Below are 26314 nucleotides of genomic sequence, written 5' to 3'. Positions count from 1 at the left end.
TTTGGGTAGGGCCGTGGAATTTTGCTAAACGGTCCATCCCGAAGTCTAAGCAATATAAAGCAAATATTTACTGAGGGCCCCGCAATTTTGTATTTTTATTTGGCGAGGCTCCTCTCATTCTTATTTTTAAAGATAAACCTATAGTGCCTACATTTCTTCTATTAAGTTTGTCTCTAAAAATAAAAGAAAATTTCTCAATTAATTACATGCTGAAAAAAAATAACTTATTAGTTATTAGTTTACGGCTAATGTGAATGGAAAATTGCGATCGAGTTTGTACAAAGAAAAATTGCTTTCATTCTATATTCTATTATTCAATAATACTGGAACATGAGATTGACACACCATAATATCAAAAACAAATTAACTAGTATTTGATTAATTTAAACTAAAATTATTAGATGAAGAAGTTATACATATGCAAGCCCATTACTCATTAATTAATCGACTACATTTTTATACAAAGAAAGGAAAATTATATTCAAACACAAATCTAAACAGGAGGGATTCAACAGGAACAAAGCCTGATTAATATTTCATTTCGCTTCAAGCCGAGAGTGTACAAATGTGTACCTGGAAATGACAGTACAAGAAGAAGAAGATCAGCAAAGTAGTATGTAACACAGCAACATACAGCAGCAGAAAGCCCAACACAGTAGCTTCAACACCTCAGTCCAGAAATCCCAGCAACACGGAGAAAACTAGTAAAAATGGAGAAGACAAATAGTGTGGAAATTTCTCTTTATTTTTTCTTTCTAGATTTGAACTCTCTATGGTGTTCTTCCGCTCTAAATATTTCAGAAAATTTGTTTCTATCTTTTTTACTCTCTCCAAAATGAATTCTGTCCTCGTATATTCTGTGTATCCAGAGTGTATATCGAGTGTATACTGCTCTCTCCGCCCCCTCTTTTCTTCTTCTCTCTATCTAGTTTTTCCTCTTTTTTCCACCTTCTTCCTAAATTTTCTCTTCTATTTATAGCAAAATTTTCGAATTTTTCAAATTTGTTTTTTATTATTTTATTATTTTTTAATTAAAAGAAATCCCACTTACAAATTGCTTTTATTTTTTTAGAAAAAGAAATCTCACCTTTATTTACTTTTATTTTTAAAATTCCAACTTTAATTACTTTATCTTATTTAAAATCCCACTTTTTATTTTTTTAAAAGAGAATCTCACTTTATTTAACTTTTCTTTAAAAAAACAAACCACTATCTTTTCTTTTTCTTTTAAAAATGCTACTTTCAATTACTTTAAATTTTTTAAATTTTCAGATACCTTTATATTTATTTTTTAATTCCAACCTTCTTTTACTTTTAAAATTTTTAAAAATTTCCACAAAACTTTTTATTTTTTAAATTTTCTACATTCTTTTACTTTTTTTTTTAAAAAAGAAGAGAATTTCACCTATTTTTACTTTTATATTTCTTTTATTCAATATTTCCCTTTTTTCTTATTTTTTTTAAATCATTCCCGAAATTATTATATATATTTTTTTAAAAAAATAAAAATAAAAATAAAATAAAATAAAATATTTTCGGATGTTTTATATATATAAAAAAAACAAAAAAAAACTATTAATAGTGATAATTCACCTTTTATTTTTTATTTTTTGATTTTGTTTTGTGTTGGACAAAAATGAAGAAGGGGTGTTGGGTTAATGGAGCGGACCGGGTCGACCCGGTTTGAAGTGAACCGGGTCATGGGGAAAGTTGGGCAATTATTTGGGCCTGTGGTTTGAAATTGAAGAAGTGGCCCAATCCGATTTTTCTTTGTATTTTTGTTCTCTTTTCTTCTTTTATTTTTCTAAAACTAAATTATAAAAGTACTTAAATTATTATTAAGAACTAAATTAAGTTATAAAAGCGCAAATTAACTTCCAATAACAATTAACGCACAATTAAGTAATAATTAAGCATAAAATTGTTCATTTGGACATTAAATGCTAAAAATGCAAAAGATGCCTATTTTTGTATTTTTTATTAATTTAACAAATAAACATGCATAGACAAACATACAAATAGTTACACAAAATATCACAAAAATTGCACACCAAGAAAAATTATTTTATTTTTGAATTTTTTGGGAGTAATTCTCATATAGGGCAAAAATCACGTGCTTACAACTACCGCCCATTATTCTCCGCTCTAACCACTTAAATTTCTCTTCTATTTTATTTTTTTGCTTATTCTGACTCTTTTAGTTTCTCATGCAGTACTGCAATTTGTTATTGCATTTCAGAGATCTGGCGTTGGTATTTAGCATTCATATTCCAAACATACTGCAAAATTGATTTGTAGTATTCCTGGTTAATGAGTTCATCATAACATTCCTTAAACATACAATGATTTCCATCATTGCCTCCAAACCTTTATAGACACATCCAGTATATGCACCCAACATTACCATCGGACCAACATACCTTCATAATCGCACGTTTGCCTCAATAGTGCCTTGGTGCATCATTGTGTCCATACATTTGTTAATGCAAGAAAAATGAAAAATTTATGGAAAGTTTTGCTATTTGTTTTGGTTAAGCGCAGAAAATAGTCATTTATAGGCAAGAAAAAAACACATAACATGGTATGCAACCGTACTATGCTTCGCGTGCTAATGATTTTTTACGGTACAATACAGCTTTTCTAGAAGACCGCTTTTTCATAACGACAGCTTTATCAGGTCGACAAGACAATACACTTATTGTGGTATGTAACCACGCTATGCTTCGCGTGCTAATGATTCTTTATGGTACAATAATGTTTTTCCAAAAGACAGCTTTTCCAGGATGACAACTTTTTCAGGTCGACAAGACAATATACGTAACGTGGTATGTAACTGCGCCATGCTTCGTGTGATAATAATTATTTGAGGTATAAGAAAGCTTCTTAAACTGAACCAAGCCATATGTATTTCAATGACCTTTTGAATAAACATTCAACATCCATTAAAAAAATGCCATTATGTGTATTAAATAGGTTTATGTTAGATTGTTGTACTGAAGTATTAATGTTAAATATCAAAAAATTTAAGCAATGGAAACATAATTTTATTTCATACATTCTGCAAGATAAACAAGTACATATACTTATTACAACCACATTACGGAAATAAAACACTATGTGTATCCTTGATAGTTGGGCACATTAGATGAACTTTCATCAGGAGTTGGATTACCACCGCCACCCAAACCAGTTGAAGGACATTTACGACGGTCGAGTCCTGTTTGCGAGCATATGCCACATTTACAGACACATAAACGGTATCACCAACATCTTTTTGGTTCTGTATATGCATTCCGACGGCCAATAATGCTCAGCACCCACTGGCTACAACTGCCCACTATATGTGTTTAAGTATGCAACAACACTATATTCCTTAGCAACGTACCGAGTTGCCTCGAAACCTGATATTGAATGCACTTCATGGCATGCGAGCATGGCATGTGGTAGATGAACCATTTCCCATAAGAAAATAACCTGCTGGCTTCATTTACAGTGTGTGTATTATTCCCCCGATTTTGATGGATAGCGGTGCGAATTTCAAAAATATTTCGCTCGTTACAATACTTTAAAAATGAATGTCAATGTGCTTGCCTCCTATATTTCTCAAATCTTTTTATTGGTATTTGCATAAATTCAACACCCTCTCCATCAATTTCGATGCACCTCTATGCCTTTCATCAAACCTCTTCGCCATCTATTTGAATGATATCCGCACCATGGCAGTGACATGCAATTCACGTGCAGACTTCAATAATCCACTCTGACACATTTGTAGTCAGGGTTCCCCATCGTCTGCCACCATCCGCATGCAATGTCCACTTGTCAAGCTCATGTCACATCGACCAATGATAGGCTCTTTCGTCTTCCTGCCTGATCGATTCCATGCGCCTCCTGAATTGGCCCTCTTGGTGATCAGTTGCAGCCATCCACATTAAATCATGTAAGTCCTTATTGGGATGTGCCTTTTGTAAATTGGCCTTCAGGTGCCTCACACAGTAACGATGGTATGCATACGGTTCCTGCCATTCAGGCAAATGCTATACAGAACTTAAAATACCACCATTGCGGTTAGATATTTGACAAATACCACCAATGTATTACCCACAACCCATATATTTGTTTTCTTTTTCCTCGCACGCAGCATCTAATTACAACCCGTAAACCATCTACGACAAACAGCCTTGTATACATCCGGAGATGACTCTCATACCATCATCTCACGACACTCTTTTACGCTATATATTTTCACCGCCTTGATTAGGCACGCCTTATCAGGAAAAAACATGTCCTTTGACAGCACTGTTGGTTTAGGTTCATCCCACATTGCTGCCCGAATTTCATCAATATCCCTTGTGAGGGCATCCATATCCGGCGTACTTGGCAAATTATCAAGGTAGGGAATATGCCTTGAATGAAACGGCACGTGGGACTCGTACACTTTTGGTCTAACTGGGTATGAAGCATGCTCCCTCGTCAAATCAGGTTCGACATTCTCTTCCTCCTTCTCATCACCCTCGTTAGGGAAGTGTGTGTCATCTCAATACTCATCGGCGTTGTTATCAAATCCCGAGTAAATACGTCGTCTTTAGGCAATTGAGTAAGGGCAGGACCATCAAGTTGCTTGTTTTTACTGCACAACCAAAAAAATAATGAGTTACTGAAATTGGTCCAAACAATACATATAACTTTATATATTCACTTACAAATCATAATGTGTTGGTATCCCATGATGCACATTATCTTATTGATGCCGACTCCTGAATGGACCACCATGATCCAACACACCAAAACTAGGCATATTCCAACTTGCCTTTAGTTCATAACTTGTGAAATTCATATTTGGTCGGTACCCCTTGTGGAATATATGAGTGTTAATACAAATACAATACATAAAAGTATACATCGTAACACAAAGGAAAATTGAAGTTTACCACTCGACTTGTGGATTTTGTATACTATGGGAGAAATTATTTCCTCGCTCCTCATTCGCCCGTGGAGATAAGTTTAGATCCGGCCAAACACTTTCAGCTAGAACATGTTCGGCTAAAACCGCTCCAAAATAACCACCCGATGATTGGGGATTTCCCTACTTTGCGCAACCTCATTATTGCGAACGTCTTTAGCCTTGACGTATATTTTCAACCGTTTTATCACAATAAATTCCTGGTATTCATCCGGAGTCCTCAAAAAATCTCTCAGAGTATCATCGTCTTTGATGTTAAACTCAACATAACAAGCAACCCCTTGCGGAGTCACAAAATACAGATATCTTTCGGTTATTTTACGATTCACCGAACATTTGCTCACACTCATTTTTTTACATAACAACGATACTAATGTATCGTACTCCATTGTAAGTGATAACTTAACATGAGACTGTGGAGATTAACTATAGCTTACTGAGTTATTCGCCACCACGACCTCACCCCCAATATAATGAAACCCTAATTCTTCGCTCTTCAGACATTATGACAAAATGCAAAACAACTTAACAAAGAAAAATTTCAGAAGACTTGAAAATGTTTATGAATGGATTTTTACAAAATCCTTCACCTCTTTAAATAAGGCAAAAAACAGTCCGGGGGTTCAATTATTTAAGGTATAGTGTATTTTTAAAAAATGTTATACCATGTTAAATTATTGTTATGTCAGTTAAGCACAAAAGAATTATTTGTGGGCCCACATAATATGTATAGCGTCTTAGTAAAGAACGCTATATATAGCGTATTTTTAAAAGACGATATACTTAACTGGCCAATCGGTTGTTAAGGTATAACATCTTTTAAAAAGACGCTATATATATTTTGGTCACTTTATTTTTTTTTATATATTTTTGTTCTTTGAGTCTAAAAGAACCACATTTTGGTTCTGGACTCTTGTGACATAGTAGGTAGTGTAAGCACGTGATTTTTGACCTCTATGAGAATTACTCCCAAAAAAATTCAAAAATAAAATAATTTTTCTTGGAGTGCAATTTTGTGATATTTTGAATAATTATTTGTATTTGTCTGTGCATGTTTATTTGCTAAATTAATAAAAAATACAAAAATATGTCGCATTTTTGCATGTAGGATTTAATTATACAATTGTTAGTAATTAAATTTGTTTTACAAAAATTAAAAATTACAAAAATAGGCATCGTTTGCATTTTTAGCATTTAATGTCCAAATATACAATTTTATGCTTAATTATTGCTTAATTATGCGTTTATTGTTATTTGGAGTTAATTTGCGTTTTTATAACTTAATTTAGTTCTTAATAATAAGTTAAGTATTTTTATAATTTAGTTTTAGAGAAATAAAAGAAGAAAAGAGAGCAAAAATATAAAGAAAGTCGGAATTGGGCCTCTTCTTCGATTTCAAGCCTCAGGCCCAAAAAATGGCCCAATCTTCCCAAACGACCCAGTCCATTTCGAACTGGGTCGACCCAGTCCATTTCGAACTGGGTCGACCCGGTCCATAACCCAACATCCTATCACTATTATTTTACAAACAAAATAAAACAAAAAAAGAAGAAGAAAAAACCCTAAAACTACTAAGTCATCCGCCACCCCCCCTCATTTTCCTTCTTCTTCCTCAAAACTCCAAAACACCCCATCCATGGCTGCCCCCCCCCACAAACCCCAGCCTGCAACGTCGACCACCCTCCCCCACGAACACCCCCTCACGTCGTCACACTCACACACACATACACAACAAAACACACAAGCACACACGCAGCAGCCCGTCCATGGCTGCTGCTTCTCCTTCTTCCTCGACCTCACCATCGTGAACATCCACCATTGACGCAGCCAACAACTGCTCCAGCTCCTCCATGCTGCTGATGTTTCCTCGTCACAGCTGCTGCCCATAAATCGACCTTCTTCGAACGGACCCAACTGCTGCTGCGTCAAGCTCGCGTTGTTGCTCCGTTGTTTCTCATAGCTGCTGAACGCAGCAGCAAGTAGACGACCACTGTTTCTTTTACTCCATTGATGCTGCGTCGACCAGCTGTTTCTTCTTCGCTACATCCAGTCGTCGATGACGAACAGTCCATCATGTGGGTCTGTACTTCCCCGTCGTCGTGTTGCTGCTCGAGCAGCGTTTCTGCCGCGTCAACTACTGTTGCTGCTTCGGCGCGGCTTCATTTGTTCATGTTCGTCGTCGTTTAGTCGAGCTTTGGTCGAGGTCTGTCGAAACAGTCCGTACATATTTCGTTTCAATCCGGTTAGTAGTTTTTGAGTTTTATTTTGTCCGTATTTTGGTTTTGATATTTCTCGAATCTAAAATCGACAAATGTTTGTTTTGATCATGTCTATCGTTTGAAATAATTTTTTTAGTTTGTTCATGTGTTTTGTTGAATTAATTTTCAGATTTTAAATGGAAATTTAATTAGTGTTTATTTCATGTTTATTTCATGTTTGTTTTATTGTTTAGGTAAATGTTGTTAGTTTAATGTTAGTTAGATACAAATTGAAGTTTAATTAATTGTTTCTTCAATTTGTTTCGTGTATTTTTTGTATTTTCCAGAAATTGTTAATATTGTTAAGTTCAAGTTTAAATTCATAATTGTTTCTTCTTAGGTTTTGTTTTGTTATTTGCCTAAAAGAATTTAGTTGTGTTAGGGAAATATGTTGGTTTAGTCATTTAATCCGTCATGTTTGTTGTTTTAAAAAAAATATAGATTCATTCATGTTCATACTTTGTTTGGTTGATCTTGAATCCGAAATTTGTATAGTTTGATTTCTTGTTTATCATTTATGATTATTTCTTGAATTTGTCTCATAATCTTGTCTAAGTTTAATATAGGAATTGTTGGTTGTAATATTGTTAGAGTTAATTTTAAGTTCAATATGATTGAATTTAGAAATCTAAATATACTTGTTTATTGTTGTTGTTGAATCCGAAAATAGGATTGTTTGTTACTAAAATATTGTTCAATCAATTTTTAGTTGTTCTTTGTTGTTCAATTTGTGTTCATGTGATTTGTTGTTGAAATATTGAAGAAATCATGTTCATGTGATTTGTTGTTTAAACATTGCTAGAAATTGATCATATTGTCTATATTTTGGTTAAGTTTGATTAATTGATTGTTATAGCTGATGGGGTAGTTTGGTAATTTGTAATACGTTCGGGGGTAAAATAGTAATTTGCAATAAGGTCGGAAGGGTAGTTTAGGAATTGTACATTTTGTAATTTTTTATATGAAGCATGGGGGACAAAATGTAATGGGGTGAGTTATGATATAGTTATTTAATATAAAGGGGGGACAAGACAAAATTTAGTGGGGAGGAATCTTGTATTTGTTTAATGAAGCATGTGGGACAAAATATAATGGGGTAGTGATGATATATTTATTTAATGTAATGTGGATGAGTGGGAAGATAATGAGTTTGGTAGAGAAAATGAGTTGATTTTAATTGATTAAAAGATTTATGGGATGAGATATAAGTAGAAGTCTTGAAATCAGATTTTAAACGGGACAAACAGATAGAGAAAAAAGAGAGGAAAAAATCTGACAGAAAGAGAATAAGAGAGAGAAAATTCCGAAAAATTATTTAAACTTTCAAATAAAAAAAAACTAAAAAATATTCTGCTTTCTTTCATTGTTTGAAATTAACATTAATTGTTGTTGTGTCATCAAAGCTTGAAGTTTTTGTTTTGGGATTAATACTCCACCGGTTTGCAAACGCTGTTCCTGGGTTGCTACTGTTGCTGGATTGTTGCTGCTGTGCTGTATTGTTATTACTGCTGCTGATTCTCATCTTTCATTTTCTTTTGCTTCCAAATCAGGTACACAACTGACGCGCTGGTTATTGTAATCCGAAATATGAAGTATGAATACGAAAAATGAAGAGTTGAAATTCTGAATTATATTTAATTATATTCTGAATTTTATTTGTATGTATAAATTATTTAGCTTGCAAAAAATCAGAATCATGTAGATATTTAATACATATAGTGAAACATCGGATGATAGCTTAACGGACGAACTACCTATATATTGCCTAAAAATAAATAAATGGTGTAGTAACTTCGTCTAGTTAATTCGCTATTGTTGGATGATTATCATGTCTCAAAAAACACGTTAGTTTATCAAAATAGACCATTTTGGAACTTGGAAGAATGTTGTTTAATTAAATATTATTGGTCAATTTCAGCCTGTAAATAAATTAAGACGTTTTTATTTTATTTTATTTTGTAGAGACAAATTTAATAGAGAATAATGTAGGCATTTTAGGATTGTCTTTTAAAAATAAATGAGACGAGCCTCGCCGAATAAAAAATACAAAATTGTGGGGCCCTCAATAAATATTTAATTGAGTATTTAGAATTCGGGATGGACTGTTTAGTGAATTCCACAGTCTTACCCATAAATAATAATATAACAGTTGAGCGACCGTGCTAGAACCACGGAACTCGGGAATGCCTAACACCTTCTCCCGGGTTAACAGAATTCCTTATCCGGATTTCTGGTGCGCAGACTGTTAAACAGAGTCATTCTTTTCCTCGATTCGGGATTAAAATTGGTGACTTGGGACACCCTAAATCTCCCAAGTGGCGACTCTGAAATAAATAAATAAATCCCGTTTCGATTGTCCTTTAATTGGAAAAAACTCCCTACGTACCCCCTCAGGTATGTGAAAAGGAGGTGTGACAGGTAGCAAAAAAAAAATTATCTGTTAACGTATAGTAGCTACTAAAAAATCTACTTTTGCTGAAGAGAAGAAAATTAAATTAAATGTGCGTAAAGGCCAAAGGGAGGCATGTGTAAAGAAAATTACTCATTGGTTAATAACTCGTGAACCTCAAAAGACAAAATTTTTTATTTTGTGACACAACTGATATTAATGATGTGAGACCTCTTTTTTATCTCACAACTGTGTAGGTTGTAGAATTTTGTGGACCCTAATGTGTCACTTTTTATCTCACAAATACGTGAGATAAAAAGAGGCCTCACTCCTCCGAAGACCAAAAAGGAAAACATATAACAGTGTAGATGCATAGTAAGAGACATAAGAGTACTTTCCGTTACAAATTACAAACTGCACAGTTGTAAATAAACAGAACAATAACAGCTTTAAAGCAATAAACAGAACAATAACAGCTTTAAAGCAACCCCTGCAAATTAGTACTATCAAATAAATATCAATAAAAGTTATGTCAGTTTTCCTTTTCTTCAACAAATACAAGCTTATCCACTGTTTAACTCACTATCACCCTACTACCAATTTCTAACTCTACACTGTATATAATCAAAAAATAAAAAAGAGCTTAATTTCCTCTTCTAATCATTTAAATCAAGGGAGGAAGATCTTTCAGCTTATGAATCGAAATTTCCTCCGTAGTCAAATTAAAACTCTTTCTAAGTGTTCATGTGATCATGACGGGACGGGTTTTTATTGGTACCCTATTTTCTTAACAAATTTCTTACTAGGTCTTAGAAATTTAGATGCGATATATGTGTTTGTAGGAGTGTAGAATATGATTTAGGGAAAAATCATGGGATGACTAACATTCCTTAATTCTTTCCATTTTGAGCCTGGTGAAAAAAGAAGCATTAGGGAGAGCTTTACCCTCTTATTTGACAAGGAGAATCTAAATTAATCGGGTCAATGAATTTTATATACAAAATGATTATAGTATGAAAACATTAATTCAGGAAAAATTGAAACTAGGATATATTGCGAAAAAAGAAAAGCAAAGGTAATTAGAAGGACGTTGAGTTGGATGTTGGAAATTTATGTAGACATGAAACCAGAGGTCCTTTAATTTGTCTTGATAGAAATTTTGTTTGCTGGGATTGACCGTCGAGTATTGATAGACTCCTCCATGCAGATTACAGAAGATACACTTTTATCCTATTATTGCAGTAGGACTGTAGGAAGACAGCAACAACAGTTGTCGTTTACTAAAACCCCCATAGTAAATTTCCTGGATGCAAATTCATATTAGTGAATTCAGGACGTTGAATGAAAACTAAAGAAATACTATTATGCTTAATGTTGTTTAATAGGGACGAGTGAGCATGTTAAATAATGTTTAACATATTACATAACGTACAGGTGTGATTAATCTATTTATTTTTGGTTCGAGGTATGATTTACCATAAATAAATATGTAAATATACCGAATCGAAGCACTAGTCCTATTATACTATCTGGTGTCTAGAGCGTAGGGTCTAGAGTAGAACCAAATTAGGGATCAAAGTTGAATTTCGATCTCGTGAATTTTGTCGCTGGTGAACGTGATAGATTTGGGATGCATGGAATTTATGAATGGATTTGTAGCACAGACTCATACGACGCGACCCAATATTTCCAAATCCCACTATTTGTCCATTCATATGAGCAGGTACATGACACATCACTATAGTAAAATAAAAATGGGGTGAAAGAGAATCTAGTTAACCGACAAATTTGATTAACAGCACGTTCCAAATGAATAAATAATTTAAGTATTGTAACATTTTCGATATTTTGAGGTTCCTATCACAAGAGTTCATCTAAACTTGTAATCGAAATCTGTCTCGGAATATTTAGGGCAAGCGGGAGGAAAGAGTCAACCAAGGTCGATCAAGAACTAGAGAGATTCGTGGTCAAGACGTCAACAACGACCGAGGACAAGTACCACAGAGAAAACTGTAACAGGTAGCTTTTAGAATATGATATTAAAGAGAATATACCATTGAATATTCTTTGCAATTGTACTATTAGAATTTGTTGGGGATTATGTATCATATAAATAGGAAAAAAGATAATGAATAAGGGCATGTGACATTCATTTGATAAGAACAGATCTCTGATAAAGATTCTCTCTAATAAAGATACAAACACTATATTTTTATCAAGATTCTTATTCATATTATTCCACACATTTCCATCAGATCCGAGAATATATCGAATGCTCTTAGATTTATCTATCACTCATCATGCTCAGGAGCAACAATCATCTAGTTCATCATTTATTGGGTGAACTACTTTCTCATATTTATTTAAATATCATTTATTATTATTTATTGCTAGTTATCTCTCCATTATTGCTCACACCTTGTGAAATATTTAATAAATATTTTTGCCAACTTCACACTAGATCTATCTAACATTAGTCATTTTTTCGAAACCCTCATCTAGAGATTTTATCATTAACTAGGTTTAATCCATCATTATATAAGTATAATCATTTTAACCGAAAGTTAACACCTTTTGGTCAAACAATTTGGCGCCGTCTATGAGAATTTTCTAGTTAAATTTTTAGTTTTCTCTAGACTTATAACTAACACAGACCACTAACATAAAAAAAAAAAAAAAGCAAAAATAAGATCTCATTTCTTTGTATGCATAGATCTAACATGACAGGTAACAGAGAAGAAATAACGAGAATAATGAGTGACATCCCAACCAACCTCATGAATACAATCAATGAGAGATCTGAAGCAGTGCACGAGGACACAACGCCCAATGCCTCCCCCAGGCAAGCTGGGTCACCCCCTCCTCACTGTAGTATCACAAAATCTCTAGGTAAAGGAGCCTCCGCATCCGTGGTGGATAAGACGCCACTAGCAGTAAAAAAGCTCCTTGAGACTTGGCTAACTGACACGCTAACTAGCATCCTCCATAAGCCCGCTCGGGACACGACTACAGAAAATTCAAGACTTGTGTTATACCACCAGCAGACGAGCAACATGACCAGTTTCCTCCTCCAATGACATGTATTACTCACAATGAATAGTATGATTTAAGTATTGTAACATTTGATTAACACGTTCCAAATGAATAGTATGATTTAAGTATGGTAACATTATGGATATTTTGAGTTTCCCATCACAAGAGTTAATCTAAACTCAAAATTAATTAAAGAGTTTTCAATCATAATAACTGAACCTCAAAATTAATTGGGTGCTCAAAAAGTTGGAAAATGTTACAATACTTAAATCAATACATTCTAAGAAAGAGTATTAAAATATAAACTAAATTTATGATTATCGTACCCTCTTTTGTTCTTTAACTAATTTGTCGTTTTAGGTTTTGGCACGCTCAATTAAGAATATAAACAAGTTCAGCATATAATTATGTGGCAACTAATAGCATGTCTATCACCTCTATAATTGTTTGACCAAAAAGTACTGAACCTTATGATTAAATCAATTAATGATGAGAAGAGGGGTAAAATCTAGATAATAAAATCTAGATCATATAATAAATGATGTAGGCAAGATGAAAGACGTTAGCTAATATGTTGAGCCGAATAGGTGCTCATGAATGCTACAATATCAATGTGCAATGGATATAGATAATTATGGCTAAGGTAATATAAGGAAGTTATTACTCAATTATTGTGATCTTTTGGGAAGCCTCTTCCCCTGACAATATGGTAGAAAAGAAGGAGATATCAGATGGTTGAGGATTTTTCGGATCTTGTTAGTATAGAACAATAATGTACGCTTTGAGTTGTACAATCAATGAATCAGGCCACTCTTGTACATTCTTTCACAAAGTGTTCTTTTGTCTCTTTTCCTGGATCCCCCTTTTCTTTACTAACTCTTCCTATTTATAGGGACAATCTTCCAAGAAACCCTAAAAAGTACAACATAAAGAATATTCGAAAAGTATATTCTTACTGTCTTCTACTAAGTTTACACTACCGTTGACATCTTGTCTCGACTGACAGCTCTTGGTTGTCGTCCTTTCGTCATGATAACCTCGTTCCTCATCCTATTCGGTAACTATCATAGTTGCCACATTTGGACCCATACAGTTAGTCCCTCAGCTTGTTGAGGTCGTGGCCATATACGTCCTCGATAACCGGACATCGCCTATACCCGCGGAGAAATTTGGCTATTGAATTACACTGGTTTGATCAGGAAAGAATGAGTGGTGGGTTCCACGGTATCCTGGATGGTGTAGCTTATCGGGAAACGACGTCACTCCCACGTGCGCCATCATTATGCGTCTTCCCAAGGTAGAAACTGATTGCTTGTCGCTTTGGTTTTAGTGCCATTGGCAGCCCTCCGCTTCGATTCTAGTGCCACCCAACCCTATAAATAGGTGAAGGTTTTATTTTTTCAAGAACTTTAGCAATTTCCTTTCTTGTGTATGTATTGTCTTCTTTGGTCATCTCTTCTTGGGTCTTCAGCTCTGTTTTTGTAATTCTTCTTCTCATCTTTTCCGTTCATCATTCTTTGTTTTGCGTTTTACCGTCATACCTTCTGCCATCAAGATGCCCAGAACGCATCGGTCACACGAAGAAATTTCTAATGCTACCCCATTATCCATGGTACCTCCTTCTGGTGGTGAGGATATGGCGGTGGAGGAGGGGATAACTTTCCTACCGTGGAGGAGATACGCCCGGGAAACCCAATGTCCCAGAATGATTTTCACAAAGAACCTGTCTCTTCCCCCGTTCTGGTGGTTTCTGAGACTAAGCAGGCTTATATAGATGACCTTCGATCTGCGTACAACATTCCTCCCCATATTGAGATGGTTCCGGCTAGGAAGGACCTCATGGAGGTCCATAGACCGGAATATTGTGCTTTTTACGTATATCCCTTTGTAATCAGCCAAACCCTCCCTCTTGTTCCATTGGTGAAGGAATTTTGTCGGTTTTACGAGGTCTGCACAGCGTAGCTATCTTCGTATATGTATAAGATTTTTCCAGAATTGACGAAGTATGCAGAGTTGGTAGGGTGTGAAGTTGGCCTTCATCACCTTTTACATTTGTTTTCCCCGAGTTTTCACAGGGGCACTATGATACACTTGAGGCATCGTGGGACCAGGGGGATGGTGGTCGAAACGGACGACTGGGCAAGCCGTAAATTTTGGCACAATTACTTCTTCATTAGAACTGAGCACCTAGTGTCGGACCCAGCTGGATTCCCAGAGCGGTGGGATTGTAACCGTAAGTGTTGGTACTCGTTTACTTTTGTTCTTTCCAATTTTGTACTTATTTGTAACTTTCCCATGTAGCTATGAGGCGTACACCCCGTCCCATTGTCGGTATCGAAGACTAGGTAGCTCGCGTACTTGATTATGTGGCGGGGACTCGAGATTGGCCTACTTTCCTTAAACACTTTGGGCCGAAAATTCCATCCGGTATGTGTTCCTTTTGCTTTAACCTTTGGTTGTTTGTTGTCGTTTATTGATATGACCTCTTTGTGATAATATGTCGTAAGGCTTCCAAGAAGAAGGCTCCAGTCCAGGCATTTCGCCAGGCCATCGCGTCAGCAGTGATGTAGTTTTCCCTGGCCGAGTCTGTCCGAGGAGGTCGTGCTCAATATGTACCGACTAGAGACTCTTCTCGTGACGTCGTTGTATGGGAATAGATCTCCTCCCAACCCATCTATCACCTTATGGATGAGCCATCTAACGGGGATGAATCACAGTCGAGGAAGAGGATGAGGTTAGAGCTTGGGAAGACGTCGCCTCCGATACTAGAAAGAACAGAACTGATGCTTCGGGGGCGGCATCTTTGCTAGGTCAGGCACATGTGTAGTTCTTATGGCGGACGCTATTTTGGCAAGGAGTTCCCCCATGACCGAAGGAATATATCAAGGGTGGCACGTTGGTTGCTGTCGGAGAAGGCGGGATTGAGCATGTCGAGGACGACGGTTCAGGTTCGAATATCGAACCAGAAGATGTGCAAGCTTATTTGGAGCGGCATACTCACGTATAGGTGAGGACGGAAGGTCCTTAAGTGGACTATGATTTATTGGCAAATTGCAAACAGGCAGCACGCGTTTGCCCCTTTATGTGATGCTTCCCAGAGCGCGGTGCTTAAGGCAATAACCGATGTAGACCTGTCGCAGAGCATTTCTGGTATGGCTCTACGGGTAAACGCTTATCTCTTCTCTTTGTTTATGGGTTTGTTTTCTATACTTTACCCTTTCCTTGTTTTGTATTTGCTTTGCATACTAGACCCTTATCATAGAGGCTGAGCACGATTGGAGGGATAGACGGAGTACGGCCGTTTTTGGGAGAGTGGCCTCCAAATATAAGGAATACCGTACCAAACCTCATGCATTGGCCGACCTCTCCACTCGGGACATCGATTTTCAGTTGTTCCGTGATGGACTCAAGCAGAAGGAGAAATAGTTGGCGCAGAAAATTGAAGAGTTAAAGGAGCGGGATGAAGACCTGATGAAGGCCATTGCCCGATGTAGTAAACTTAAGGCGACTCTTAAGGCCAAAGAAGATAAACTCGAGATGAGTAAGGGGGTGATGCTTGAGAATGCCGACCTTGAGGTGCAGAATGCCGTCTTAACGGCTAAGCTTGACAAGAGGGAGGCGGAGGTTGTCGACCTTAGGGGTGAGCTGAGCGTTAAGGCTTATGGATTGACCCATGCTGAAAGGGATAGGGTGGCTGCCATCTCAGAGGTAGTGGCTTTACAAGACGCCCTTCGTGTTTGTATATCAGTGCGGGACAAGGAGGCGGAGGCATCTGCGTTTGAGACAACGAGGTTTGAGGGATGTATCCGATATCTGGAGGCGGAGTTGTCTGTGTTAAATAATTAATTTGTCGCTTTGAAAGCAGAGGATGTGTGATGGCAGTTACAACCCTTTACCTCTCATGCTTCAGCCGACCATGTCGTGCCACGAGATTAATATGAGATGTGGGTTTATGCCGAAGCTCAACTTGATGTGTATAAGTCTCTTTGTGCCGATGAGAAAGTGTCTGAGGTAGAACTTTGAGAGGTGCGTATTAAAGCACGTGCCACTCGTGAGGCATGTGGTTACGACCCCGGCACGCCTGACAGAAACGATTTTGACTATGATGATGCGTGTCACACCTCTTTTTTTACTATACCCCCCAGAAGGGTATATAAGGGAGTTTTTTTTCAATTTAAAGTGACAATCGAAATGAAATTATTTTATTTTAAAAAAATCAGAGTCGCCACTTGGGATAATTTATGGTGTCCCAAGTCACCGGTTTAGAATCCCGAATCGAGGAAAAGATTGACTTTGTATTACAGTCCGCGAATCAGAAATCTAGGTAAGGAATCATGTTAACCCGGGAGAAGGTGTTAGGCATTCCCGAATTCCGTGGTTCTAGCATGGTCGCCCAACTGTTATAAATGACCCATTATCTAATTTTAATACATGTTTAAACCTATGTGCATTTTAACTTATTAACCGCTTTTAATTAATTTTAGGAAGATTCAACGCTATCTAAAACATGTCTTTGAACCACACCACATGAAATGCACCCGCGGTCCGCGACACATTTTATTTAACGTTGTTGAGATTTGGATTTGGGTCACATGAAATGCACACCCGAGTTTAGGAAGGTAATATTATTAAAATAACGCGCCTAAAGCAACTACACGTTTTTAACTTTACGAGGGCCATGAAAATTCGCTAAATGGCACGCCTCAATTTCTGAGGATAAACAAGACTAATTAAACGAGGGCCATGCATTTGTCATTTTTGTTTGGCACAGCGCACCTCAATTCTAATTTAAAGAAAAAGAATTCAAGTTATATTTGGAGGGCCATGAACTATTTATGTTATCTAGTATGGCTCACCCCCACTAATTAAAGAAGCTCAATTACCCTACTAAGCTAGAAATATTTGGATAACTTACCATGGCAATTTATAATAAATAACAGCTTCATTTCAATCAAACGATCAAATAGCAAATCGCTAATGGCAGCGAACTTGGTAGCAAATTATGCTTCAACTTCTGTGTCATATAGACCAAATTCCAATACATAACTAAATCCCAAAGTCTCACGTTCTCAAGGGAAAATGGAGAACTCATTCCTGAGGTTAGTCTCATGACTACTTGTAACCATTTTTAGGATCATTTTTGGCTTTAACACTCTTTTGATTAACAGTACATGTCAAACAATTGATGCTTTTCTAAATAGCTTAACTTCCTGGGAACATGATGATCAAGGAAAACAATTCCTATCAATGCTCAAAACATTCAGAAAGCAAAAGCGGAAATTAACGTCCCTTTCACAAAGAACCTTACTACATGCAACTTGCTTAGTTTTGTCATTTACACATCAGCTGATTCAAATCCAATTGTCAAATGCACCTTTTAAGCAAAAAAAAAAAAAAAACCAACATCAAGGAATAAGTCTGAATGGATATGAATAAAATAATCTATGCTATCATTGAGGCATTGAATAGAAGAATCGATATTATAACTCATCCCTCTGTTTTAAAAGCCCTTACAAAAACAAAATGGCTACATGTGCAGCATCTTCATTTTAATTTCTTCCTATTATTCTTTAGCATCACTTTAACGATTGCAAATGGAAATGAATCTGGAGATGTCGTACAACTTATATTAGCTCTATAAATGCTACTGATTTGCCTAGTGGGAGATACAAATGCACTTGAATAACCACTAGTCGGATCACACAATTTACATTAGCTAGAAACAGAAACAACCGAAGATGTAAGGAATTAATTTCTTGTTGTATGACACACTATTTCAGCAAATCCAAACCCAGACATCATAAGTTCAATAGTTGAAACAATTGGCTTTTCAAACACCCATGTGACAGTAAATACCAAAGCGAAAATCAGTAAACAAATTTAACAGCTAAACATGATGGCTCCGTGAATTCAAAACAAATCTGTAACACGAATAAATCCAGATTTTTATCTATGAATTCAACAAAGGGGTCATAGATGAGTATAGCGAACCTTAAACGAAAAATCGACAAAAAGAAATGACCAAATAAGGTCTACACTTTAAAGCTGGAGCTCAACTACTAAACGCAGAATCAACAGCGAAATCAACAACAATCAACAAATGAACAGCAATCCAGTTTCTAGATTTTTTTTTTGAAGAACAGAACCTCGGACAGAATCTCTTACCGGTGATCAGATCTGGCGGAACCAAACGGAGTTCATGAAGGCTGCCGGAATTCTAAGGGGTTCTGGTTTAAGATGGAAGTGGTTCCATTTAGGTTCTTGTGTATGCGCTTTAGGTGATGACGGGATGAGGAGGAGGGTCGTTTCTTGTTGAAGATAGAGAGGGGTCAGAGAGAGCAGTGAGATTGAAGGAGAATAAGAAGAAGGGTCCTCCTTTGAGATCCGCCGTTTCTCTATATTTTCTGAAGGTAAGGGATCCTTTGATTCGATGTTCTCTCTGTCTTTTAATGGGGAAGGGATTGGGCCGGTTCGGCTTTGGGCTGAGTGGTTTGGGTAGTTTTTAGGTTGGGATTTTGGGCTTAATTGGGTATAACATCAACCCAATTGAAAGACCCCTCTTTTTATTCAATTTTTTCTTTTTTTTTTCTTTAATTTAAAAATTCCAAAGTTAAAATCCTAGATTATCTAAAAATGTGAAATTAAACTAGTTAGCTAATTATAAAAATAATAAACAATACTTAATTCTAAATTAAAAGAGAAAAGTGAATAAGCTAAAAATTAAAAGACAAAAAATGTAAACTTGAGCTATTTTTGTGATTTTCGAATTTCTATAAAACAAATAATTACTGATTAATTTTAAAATTTTAAGAACAAATTCTAAATGCAATGCATGATATTTTGGTATTTTTTTCATGATTTAAATAAAACTTAAACATGCATAAAATGCAATTATTTTTTGTAATTTTTATTTTCTTGTAATAAAATAAAATAAAAGAGTCAAAATTAATTAAAATAGCTATATTAGACCTAAATTAAATATTTACGTGCTAAAATATGAAAAATCTTGGGGAGGGTCAAAAATCACATGTCTACAATGCGGACAAGCTCGCCTCCAATTCTTGGTACACTGAAGAGTATGCCACGGGGGATGATATGGCGTAGGACTTGGTTGTATTTATTTTTGTTTTGCTCTTTTGTGGGGGCGTCCTTAAGCCCTTTATAAAGAACTTTTGTAATATATCACTTGTAATGGAGTAGTTACTTTTTTTGGTGTACCACTGAACTGTTTTCTCGTTGTGTGTTTTTTTGTTGCGAGGGGTCCTGGGCTGCCCAGCCTTGTGAGATATTTTATCGTAATTCGGGCGACGCCGGATGTCAAGTAATCTATATGACGTTGACTATTAAATGATTTGAGCAAGGTCGAGCTCTTTATTTGGCTACGGGCTTTGCCGTAAATGTGTTATTTCGAGTTAATGTCGAAATATTAACCTGTTGCGTTTCGAGCAAGGTCGAACTCTTGCCTTTGGCGATGGCCTTTGCCGTAAGGGTGTGATTTTGAGTAAATGTCGAAATGTTAACCCGTTGCATTTCGAGCAAGGCCGAATTCTTTTCTTTGGCGATGGCCTTAGCCGTAGGGGTGTTATTTCGAGCTAATGCGAAATGTTAACCCGTTGCGGTTCGAGCGATGTAAAACTCTCTTCTTTGGCGACGGCTTTAGCCGTAGGGGTGTTATTTCGAGCTAATGTCGAAATGTTAACTCGTCGCGGTTCAAGCGACGTCGAACTCTTTTCTTTGGCGATAGCCTTATCCATAAGGGTGTTATTTCGAGCTGGTCAAAATGTTAACCCCTTGTGGTTCGAACGAGGTCGAACTCTTCTTTTTGGCGATGGCCCTTGGCTGTAGGGGTATTATTTCGAGCTGGTTAAAATGCTAACCCATTGTGGTTCGAACGAGGTCGAGCTCTTCTTTTTGGCGATGTCCCTTGGCCGTAGGGGTGTTATTTCGAGCTGGTCAAAATGTTAACCCGTTGTGGTTCGAACGAGGTCGAACTTTTCTTTTTGGCGATGACCCTTTGCCATAGGGGTGTTATTTTGAGCTGGTCGAAATGTTAACCCGTTGTGGTTTGAACGAGGTCGAACTCTTCTTTTTGGGGATGGCCCTTGGCCATAAGGGTGTTATTTTGAGCTGGTCGAAATGTTAACCCATTGTGGTTCGAACGAGGTCGAACTCTTCTTTTTAGCGATGGCCCTTGGCCATAAAGGTGTTATTTTGAGCTGGCCGAAATGTTAACCCATTGTGGTTCGAACGAGGTCGAACTCTTCTTTTTGGCGATGGCCTTTGGCCATAAGGGTGTTATTTCGAGCTGGTCGAAATGCTAACCCGTTGTGGTTCGAACGAGGTCGAACTCTTTTTTTTAAACAAAGATCAAGGAAAGTGAAATGTTGAGTAAAATGTTGCTTTATTTCATTTATTGGAGTATTGTACATGTCAGTTTCATAAACATTGGAGAAGTTTCCTTGTATCTAGTCCCTTCATCATTCGGCCTGGAGACATCATCGGCAGGCGGGGCAATGAATTATACTTTAAACTCCGAGACATCCCCCTCGTCGCCTCATTAAAAACCTCTCCGGGAAAACCTAATTGGGACAAAATTCGGGTGAGGGAAAAAGAGTACGACTCGTGCAACGTCCTTTTTCAAAAGTGGAAGTATTTGAGGTTGACGACATTCCAGTTATTCTATAGCAGTTTTCCCTCCATTGTTTCTAGTGGGAATGCCCCTTTGCTTGCCGCCGCTGTAATTTTATATGGCCCGTCCCAGTTGGTTCCCAATTTTCCTTCTTTTGGGTCTTTAGTCGCTTGTATTTTGGCCTTGAGGACGTAGTCTCCCACTTTGAGCGGACGTATTTTGGCTTTCTTGTTTTAGTACCTTTCCGCTTGTTGTTTTTGGGCTACCATCCTTACATAATCCATATCTCTCCGTTCCTCTACATCGTCGAGGTCCTGTATTCTGTTTTCGTCGTTATTTGGTCCACTTTCATTGGAGTATCTTAGGCTAGGTTCTCCGACTTCAACGGGTATAACGGCGTTAGTTCTATAGACTAATGAATATGGCGTTTCGCCTGTGCTAGTCTTTGGCGTGGTGTGGTAGGCCCATAATACCTCCGGTAGCGATTCCGGCCACAACCCTTTGGCATCCTCGAGCTTCTTCTTTAGTATATTCAGTATTGTTTTGTTGGAGGATTCTGCCTGCTCGTTGCTAGCTGGATGATATGGCATGGAGAGTATTTGCTTGATGTGCCATTTGTCAAAGAACTTGGTCGTTTTTTTTTCAACAAACTGAGGTATAGTGTCGCAACTGATTTCTTTGGGGATGCCGAAACGGCATATGATATTTTTCTATATGAAGGTGATGACTTCCTGTTCGCGTATTTAGGCGAATGCACCTGCTTCCACCCATTTGGAAAAGTAGTCAGTTAAAACTAAAAGGAAGTGTATCTTACCTCGACCCGTATGGAGGGGTCTGACGATGTCCATTCCCCATTTGATGAACGACCATGGCGAAGTAACGGAGTGCAGGAGTTCGCCCACTTGGTGTATCATCGGTGCGTACTTTTGGCATTGCTCACATTTTTTGACGTAATCCGCTGCTTCTTTTTTCATAGTGGGCCAGTAGTATCCTGCCCAAATGAGGCATCTGACGAGGGCCCGGTTGCTTGTATGAGCACCGCAGTGACCTTCGTGTATTTCTTCGAGCACACACCTTGTTTGATTTGGTCCTAGGCATTTAGCCAAAGGGTCGCCGAGTATCCTTTGTAAAGATAGTTGTTTATGAGTCTGTACCTGGCTGCCTGTATTCGAAGCTTTTTAGCTTCCTTTTTGTCTTGCGGGAGTGTTACTTCCTACAAATATGTCATGATATTGTTGTGCCAAACCCAAGTTAAATTTATAGAATGTACCTCTACTTGGTCTATTGACGAGTGGAGGAGGGTGACCATGTTCTCCTTGGTGATATTTTTGGTTGCTGTTGCTAGTATGGCGAGGCCATCTACTGCGATGTTTTGCAACTGCGGTATCTGATCAGTCGACACTCATCGAATTCTGGCAGTAGCTTATCGATTTCTGCACGGTATTTCTGTAGCATTTGTTCCTTGATTTGGAAAGTCCCAGTAACTTGATTGATAACGAGTTGTGAGTCGCACCTGAGGACGACTCGTCGTGCACCATATTTGAGGGCCAGTTTCAATCCTGTGATTACGACCTCATACTCGTCCTCATTGTTAGTCATATCGGGGCACCGTATGGACTGACGAATTACTTCGCCTTTAGGGACTTCAAGTATGAGTCCCAGTCCAGATCCTGACGCATTAGATGAGTCGTCGGTGTAGAGGACCCAGAGGTCGGGTTGCCTAGGGGAGGTGTAAAGCGCTTCCTACTCGACCTCGGACAATATTCCGGCACTAAATTCGGTGACGAAGTCAGCAAGTACCTGCGATTTTATTGTTGTTCGCAACTTATTAGTGATATCATGTTCGCTTAATTCTATGGCCCATTTGGCCAATCTTCCCGATAGCTCGGGCTTATGTAAGATGTTTCTAAGGGGAAAAGTCATCACCACCGATATGGGGTGACATTGAAAATATGGTCTAAGCTTTCGTGAAGCTATGACCAATGCTAGAGCCAGTTTCTCGAGGTGAGGATGCCTCATTTCAGCGTCAATCAAGGTTTTGCTAATATAATAAATCGTGGATTGTGTACCTTTGTTTTTGCGGACCAAAACTGCACTCACTGCAACCTATAAGATGGCCAAGTAGATCAGAAGGCATTCACCGGGGTCCGCTTTAGCGAGTAATGGCGGTGAGGATAAGTACGCTTTTAGTTTTCACAGGGCCTCGATGCAATCTGAATTTTACTGGAGCTCATTGTCTTTCCTCAGCACGTTAAAAAATTTATGGCATTTGTCGAATGACAGTGAGATAAACCTTGACAGGGCGGCTATCCAGCCCGTCAATTTTTGCACCTGTTTTTTGCTGGTCATTATTTCGTGTATTCCTTCGATGGCTTTGATTTGGTCTGTATTGACCTCGATGCCTCTCTGTGATATAAAAAAACCGAGGAATTCACCTAAGGTTACTTCGAAGGCGTGGTAAATCTTAGTTAAAGATAATAAAATCTAGATCATTTAATAAATGATGTAGGCAAGATGAAAGACATTAGCTAATATGTTGAGCCGATTAGGTGCTCATGAATGCTACAATATCAATGTGCAATGGATATAGATAAATATGGCTAATGTAATATAAGGAAGTTATTACTCAATTATTGTGATCTTTTGGGAAGCCTCTTCCCCTGACAATAGGGTAGAAAAGAAGGAGATATCAGATGGTTGAGGATTTCTCGGATCTTGTCAGTATAGAACAATAATGTACACTTTGAGTTATGCAATCAATGAATCAGGCCACTCTTATAAGTTCTTTCACAAAGTGTTCTTTTGTCTCTTTTCCCGGATCCCCCTTTTCTTTACTAACTCTTCCTATTTATAAAAGTCAATCTTCCAAGAAACGCTAAAAAGTACTACATAAAGAATATTCGAAAAGTATATTCTTACTGTTTTCTACTAAGTTTACACTACCGTTGACATCTTGTCTCGACTGATCGCTTTTGGTTGTCGTCTTTAATAACTGCAACCATCAGACATTGCATCATGATAACCTCGTTCCTCATCCTATTCGGTAACTATCATAGTTGCCAAATTTGGACCCATATAGTTAGTCCCTCCACTTGTTGAGGTCGTGGCCATATACGTCCTCGATAAGCGGACATCGCCTATACTCGCGGAGAAATTTGGCTATTGAATTACACCGGTTTGACCAAGAAAGAATGAGTGGTGCGTTCCACAGTATCCTGGATGGTGTAGCATATTGGGAAATGACATCACTCCTACGTGCGCCATCATTATGCATCTTCCCAAGGTAGAGACTGATTGCTTGTCGCTTTGGTTTTGGTGCCATTGGCAGCCCTCCGCTTCGATTCTAGCACCACCCAACCCTATAAATAGGTAAAGGTTTTGTTTTTTCAAGAACTTTTAGCAATTTCCTTTCTTGTATATGTATTGTCTTCTTTGGTCATCTCTTCTTGGGTCTTCAATTCTGTTTTTGTAATTCTTCTTCTCATCTTTTCCGTTCATCATTCTTTGTTTTGCGTTTTACCGTCATACCTTCTGCCATCAAGATGCCTAGAACGCGTCGGTCACAAGAAGAAATTTCTGATTCCACCCTATTATCCATGGTATCTCCTTCTGGTGGTGAGGATATGGCGGTGGAGGAGGGGATAACTTTCCCACCGTGGAGGAGATACTCCCGGGAAAACCTATGTCCCAGAATGATTTTCACAAAGAACCTGCCTCTTCCCCCGTCCCGGTGGTTTCTAAGGCTAAGCAGGCTCATATAGATGACCTTCGGTCTACGTACAACATTTCTCCCCATGTTGAGATGGTTCCGTCTAGGAGGGACCTTATGGAGGTCCATAGACCGGAATATTATGCTTTTTACGTATATCCCTTTGTAATCGGCCAAAACCCCCTCTTGTTCCGTTGGCGAAGGAATTATGTTGGTTTTACGAGGTCTGCACAGCGCAGCTATCTCCGTATATGTATAAGATTTTTCCAATATTGACGAAGTATGCAGAGTTGGCGGGGTGTGAAGTTGGCCTTCATCACCTTTTACCTTTGTTTTCCCCGAGTTTTCACAGGGGCAATATGATACACTTGAGGCATCGTGGGACCAGGGGGCTGGTGGTCGGAATGGACGACTGGGCAAGCCGCAAATTTTGGCACAAATACTTCTTCATTATAACCGAGCACTTGGTGTCAGACCCAGCTGGATTCCCAGAGCGGTGGAATTGTAACCGTAGGTGTTAGTACTCGTTGTTTACTTTTGTTCTTTCCAATTTTGTACTTATTTGTAACTTTCCCATGTAGCTATGAGGCGTACACCCCGTCCCATTGCCGGTATCGAAGACTGGGTAGCTCGCGTACTTGATTATGTGGCGGGGACTCGAGATTGGCCTACTTTCCTTAAACGCTTTGGGCCGAAAATTCCATCTGGTATGTGTTCCTTTTGCTTTAACCTTTGGCTGTTTGTTGTCGTTTATTGATACGACCTCTTCGTGATGATATGTTGTAAGGCTTCCAAGAAGAAGGCTCTACTCCCAGCATTTCTCCAGGCCATCGCGTCAGCAAGGATGCAGTTTTCCCTGGCCGAGTCTGTTCGAGGAGGCCGTGCTCAATCTGTACCAGCTAGAGACTCTTTCCATGACATCGTTGTACGGGAAGAGATCTCCTCTAAACCCATCTATCACCTCATGGATGATCCATCTAACGGGGATGAATCACAGTCGAGGAAGACGAGGAGGTTAGAGTTTGGGAAGGTCGTCGCCTCCGATACTGGAAAGAACAGAACTGATGTTGCGGGGGCGGCATCTTTGCCTAGGTCAGGCACTTGTGTAGTTCTTATGGCGGACGCTATTTTGGCAAGGAGTTCCCCCATGACCGAAGGAATATATCAAGGGGGATCTGTATGATCTGTCGAGGGTGGCATATCGTCTGTCGTCGGAGGAGGCGGGATTGAGCATGTCGAGGACGACAGTTTAGGTTCAGATATCGAACCAGAATATGTGCGAGCTTATTTGGAGCGGCATACTCACGTAGAGGTGAGGATGGAAGGTCCTTAA

The 26314-nt window shown here is 38.0% G+C and overlaps 1 long non-coding RNA gene across 4 annotated transcripts; it reads right to left on the bottom strand.

Annotated features, from left to right (window-relative positions):
• Positions 1–505: 505 nt before the first annotated feature.
• LOC104227288 (uncharacterized) lies at positions 506–19060 on the bottom strand. Of its 4 annotated transcripts, none has more exons than XR_011403639.1 (3): positions 18809–19052; positions 12385–12616; positions 506–573 (listed from the first exon to the last, which is right to left on the bottom strand). It is a non-coding gene; the product is annotated as an uncharacterized lncRNA (long non-coding RNA). The 4 variants fall into 4 exon arrangements; XR_711078.2 differs by lacking the exon at positions 506–573 and adding an exon at positions 9980–10913 and having other exon boundaries at positions 18809–19060; XR_711079.2 differs by lacking the exon at positions 506–573 and adding an exon at positions 11297–11620.
• Between the last annotated feature and the right edge of the window lie 7254 nt (positions 19061–26314).

The sequence above is a fragment of the Nicotiana sylvestris genome, chromosome 11 (assembly GCF_000393655.2).
Source record: "Nicotiana sylvestris chromosome 11, ASM39365v2, whole genome shotgun sequence".
In the NCBI taxonomy this organism is placed as follows: domain Eukaryota; kingdom Viridiplantae; phylum Streptophyta; class Magnoliopsida; order Solanales; family Solanaceae; genus Nicotiana; species Nicotiana sylvestris.
The sequence above is the reverse complement of the archived record's forward strand: the minus strand, read 5'-3'. Positions and strand labels throughout refer to the sequence as shown.